The 5,068-nt window shown below is 39.3% G+C and overlaps 1 long non-coding RNA gene across 1 annotated transcript; it reads left to right on the forward strand.

Annotated features, from left to right (window-relative positions):
• Positions 1-272: 272 nt before the first annotated feature.
• LOC144579423 (uncharacterized) lies at positions 273-1,703 on the forward strand. Its single transcript, XR_013526896.1, has 2 exons — positions 273-425; positions 1,134-1,703. It is a non-coding gene; the product is annotated as an uncharacterized LOC144579423 (long non-coding RNA).
• Positions 1,704-5,068: the final 3,365 nt, after the last annotated feature.

The following is a 5,068-nucleotide window of genomic DNA, read 5'->3' on the forward strand; positions in this document are numbered from 1 at the left end:
TAACTGCAAGGACTAAACTAGTCTTTTCTACTTTTTGCTTAAAATGTTGCTGATCATTTGTTTTGTTTTCCAGAGTCTTGAAACTTTTCTTTTGAGGGATTGACAGCTTTTAGCAGTTTAGTATACTCCTATCAACAAAATTTGGAGCATATTTGTTTTTCTTTCTTTACCTGATTTCTCCAGAATTTGGAATTTATTTGTGAGTATTTGTAACATATGGCAATCCAGTTATTTACATAAGTGCAACAAGAATTTGCTTTTATTTGTAACAGGACACAATTGGAGAAATTTATTTTACCAAGGCTTTGACTGGAATGGTGTGTTGTCCTTTAAGGAATCAAACTTGACTTATGGAGCCATTAAAAGCACTTGGAAAAACTGGCCTCATACTTTACACAGTCTCTGTGCATGGTTTCTGACCTGTGGTAAGTAAAGAATGTCACTTTCTGAAAGGCCCAGGAGACCCAAGTTTATCTTTGAACCTCAAGCGGAGGGGAAATTCACCCAACTCATAGGTATTTGTTGGTACAAGTCCATGGCTGGGCTTGGCTTTAGAAAAGTCTTATCTGAGATTCATTCTATGGAACAAAGTTCCATCAAAGCCAATTTTTAAAAACCTATGTGAAAAATAATTATTCTTGGTACACTTTATACAAATAATCTGGCCAAGTATAATAAAGTAAATCAGTCCTACTATGATTTTTCTTTAGTAAAAATGGAAAACCGGAGAGAGAAAAAATATGTTTCAAATGCTATAGTACACTTGTTATTAGATTCTAGTTTTGCCTAATGTTTTTCAATTTTTATTATTTTCTACAGTTTGGGCTAAATTATAATTTTTTCTGGCTACAAGTCTTTAAAATAATATTTTCAATTATTTATTTTTTCCCTTTCCCTCTATTTTTATCCTAATTTGAAATCACTGAAAACAAAGCTGTGTTTTCTTAAAGCCCTGTGAACTGAAGCTAGACAACTTAAACTTTGAAAACTAACGCAATCTATTTATATACATTAGCCATACTTGCCTACTAATTTATGGACTTCAGAGTAATGTGACCTATAACAATTTTCCAGGATCTTTCTTTTGTTTATTGTTGTTTTTCTCCTTTCCTCCCCTTCTTTTCTCTTCACAGGATATGAGATTTCACAACCTGCTAAAAATGAACTTTCAGGACCTACCCATCCAGGAATAAATTATCCTAGCTATGAAAGATCAGGTAAAACCTGAGACCAGAAACTAATTTTCTTCTAAAATGCTTTCTCCAAAAGATTTGTAAAAATAAAATGGGGAAAATGTGAAAGGAAAATCTTGAGGCTGCAAAATTACTTAGCTAATGGGAAAAGTCAAGCTGGGAACTGCTCAGGGCAAACCTGCCTCTCACTCCATTCCAAGTCATCTTCATGCTTTCTGAGATGCATATCTGATTGCCTCCTTTGGAAAAGCTTATCAGAAACTCAAAACAATGCAATCATTTGCCTCTTGCCTACCGGTGACTTGTAAGCACCCTCCCTGCTTCGAATTTCTTCATCTGTCTGGATGGAACCAATGTGCTTCTTGCATATATTGATTATTGTCTCATGTCTTTCTAAAATGTGTAAAATGTTTCTGAACACCTTAGGCACATGTTGTCAGGACTTCCTGAGGCTGTGCCACAGGTGCACATTCTCAACCTTGGCAAAATAAACTTTGTAAATTAACTGTCTCAAATGTTGGGGGTTCACAATCATAGAGCTAATGAATGATGGAGCTATAAGTGCCCACGTGGCTCTTGCTGCACACTGCATAAAGAAATATCATGGCATTGTAGTAGAGAAAGAGTTTAATAGACACAAGGCTGGCCACGCCACATTGGAGATGGAGTTCCTACTTGAATCATCTCATCAGAAGCTCATAGGTTAGGGTATTGTCAAAGGCAGTTTTGGGAAAAGGGTTGGGGTGACCAGGTAACAGGTGCTTGCTGCTGATTTGTTGGGTAGAGATGAAATCATTGGGGATCTAAGCTGTCCTTCTGAATCGCTTTGCTTCTGGGTGGGGCCACAGGAGGGGGCGGGAGCCATGGATTTCAGACATGCAAAAAAACCTCGAAAGATATCTCCAAAGGCCAACCTATAAAATGGTTTTATTTTCAGAAATAATTGGGGAAGTTGCATATCTTATAACCGCTGGAATAATGGCTGACTATCATTTATGTCGGTGCCTTAGCAGGACTCAGGCTCCTCTTTTCCCCCAAGCCTGAAGCCTACCATTCACTGTATAAAAGCAGTTGAGTTTTGGGCAAGGCCTATTATCATTTACACTGCAGCCTAAATGTCTTTCAAAGTTGGCTCAGCAACCTGGAAACAATTAAGGGAAAGGCAAGGGTTGGAGAGAGTTGGCTTAGTTGACTATCATAATTTTTCTAACTGATAGAATTTTCGCAAAGACAATTTCAAAGCCAGTTCTCAAACCCAGGTCTGTCTGATTCAAGCTGTGTTCTAACCACCTAACCACCAATGTTCTAACCATTTCACTTTTTTCTGAGCCTCAGTTTCTTTACTGTAGAATAAGGGAGTGCAATGGATAACAGGACGTCATAAGTCCTTTTCAGCTCTGGAAGAATGAGTCCAACAGCGCAGACTAGAATTTAGAATGGAGCTTGTCTTCCTTGCCTTCTGCTCTTTTTTATTCTCTTGGGAGAGAAAGAAAATCTGTCTTCAAGTTGGAAGAATTGTCTTATGAAGGAGTGAGCTGGCTCAATCTCTGAGCCCTGAAGCAAGAGATGCCAAATGAAAATTACATTTGGTTCCACAACAACTTTCTAACATGCAAAAAACTTAGTGTCCTTTACGTATTATGAGTCTAATAATTTTAGGATCAAATAAAGAGTTTAGAATTTGGGAAACTTATCACCAGGTATAATCTTAAGGCATGTCTGCATCTACCTTAGAGACTAACTCTGGTTTGGAGTTAAGCTGAATTTTTGAGGCTGCTGTGGCCAATGAATCAAAAAAATATGTAGATATCTTAGAGTGGGAAGGACTTGAGAGATCACATTGCCCATTGCCTTTATTTTACAAATGAGTGAACTGAGGCCAAGACAGCGTCAAGATTTGCATGATTACCTAGACATGGGACACTGCCCTGAGCTATTATGCAATCCTGTGTAACAATTGGGAAAGTTTAACTACACTATGCTTAACGACCCATGGGTTTTCTCGAAGTGTATTTCACACAAAAGAAGGAATATCTGAAATCTGAATTTGCAATACCAACTTCCCCAAGAAGATTTAAGCAGTCTTTTCTACCACACTTACTGGATACATCTCTGATATGGTTTGAATTTGTTTTCCTGCCCAAATCACAAATGAATTATAATCTCCAATGTTGGAGGAGGGGCCTGTTGGGAGGAGGGGGCCTATTGGATCATGGGGGTGGATTTCCCCCTTTGGTCTTTTCATAATGAGTAAGTTTGCATGACATCTGGTTGTTTAAAAGGGTGTAGCACCTTGGCTCTCTTCCTCCTGCTCCAGACATGTAAGACACGCCTACTTCCCCTTCACCTTCTGCTGCGACTGTGTTTCCTGAGGCCTCCCTTACCATGCTTCCTGTACAGCCTACACATCCATGAGCCAATTAAAACTCTTTTCATTATAAATTACCCAGTCTCAAGTAGAGCTTTATAGCAATTCAAGAATGGACTAATACAATCTCCCAGTTGAGTGCTCTTCTCTCAGACGTTATTTCAGATGACACTATAGTCCTTTGCAATCTCAGTCTGTGATGCTGTTATTATCTAGTACTTTTAAGAATATATTTAACAATGTTAAACTCACTGAAGTTGCTCAGCTCCATCCAATAAAAGGATTGACCAAGATTAAATTAGCATTTCATGAACTATTTTAAACACAATACTAACTTATAGAGCAATGTTGACAGGATGTCTCAGAATTGGTAATGCATTGAATTGCCCTTTAAATTCAGATTCTCCCATGGTTATCAGAAAAGTACAAAAGGGAGATGTGGGCTGAAAAAGCTAATATGCTTCATCTTCATCATAGAAGAGGCGTATCTTAAAAGCAATGAGAATGATTTGTTTGCATGGCAATTTTCAGAGTAGAGTTTTAGAAAAAGTTTCAAAAGAGTCAGAATCAGTCTTTCAAAGCTAGATTATGGATAGAGTCTTTTGAGATCCCATGCCAAGGACCCTGAGAGAAATTGATGGTGGAAAGGACAGAATCGGGCCAGAACTCTGGGAGTTTACCTGAAATTGACTGAGTGTGGTGCCTGTCAGTTCAAGCTGCATGGTCTAGAGGAATGTGGGAACTCAACTAATATGAGGCAGTAGAGCCAGAAGAAAGTTCCAGCCTGATTTGTGGGCGTGAATTAGGAGTACCCATGCAACGGTGATATGGACTCAGGTATATGCAAGAACATGGTGACATAGTCCAGATGAACAGCTTGTTTGAGCAGGAGCCTAGGACCAACTGAAGGGAAATGGGGTGGGCAGGAGGAAAAGGATCTAGTAACCCAAGAACAGGAGAATGTCAAGATCTGGAGTGTTGAGGCCCAGTCAAAGTGGCTAGTATATGTAAACATTACAGTCTCAGCAGGAAATTAGGACATCAAAGTGCGTTTATATCGACTGGACAAACATAGCTGGAAGAAAGTAAAGATTGTAGCTTGGGTGAGGGAGCAGGCTGGAGCAGAGTTCACCTAGGCATAGTGACTAGTATGCCAAAGAAGGTGAATTATTTTCGACCTCTCCTAAAGGATGTGCCAGATCTGTAGGATTGACTCAGGAAAGAAGGATAGCAGGGCCATAATGCCCATACACAGAACAAAGCCTGGAAGGTGGGACTGGAGCTCATATTTTAAAGGCCTCTGCTCATCTGCAGGTGTATCATCATAGAAGGGCATGTGGTTTATCTGTGGCAGAGAGGGAATGCAAGTGCCATTCTTCTGATTTGATGTCTCTTTCCATCAACCTCTGTTGGGTGATCTGTTAGATACTCTGAGAAACCTCTACCAAAGAAGAAATGGCATCAGTCAGGTCAATGTGTTGACCTTCCTGGCTAACATATTTGTATG

Source organism: Callithrix jacchus, chromosome 15, assembly GCF_049354715.1.
Source record: "Callithrix jacchus isolate 240 chromosome 15, calJac240_pri, whole genome shotgun sequence".
Classification (NCBI taxonomy): Eukaryota; Metazoa; Chordata; class Mammalia; order Primates; family Cebidae; genus Callithrix; species Callithrix jacchus.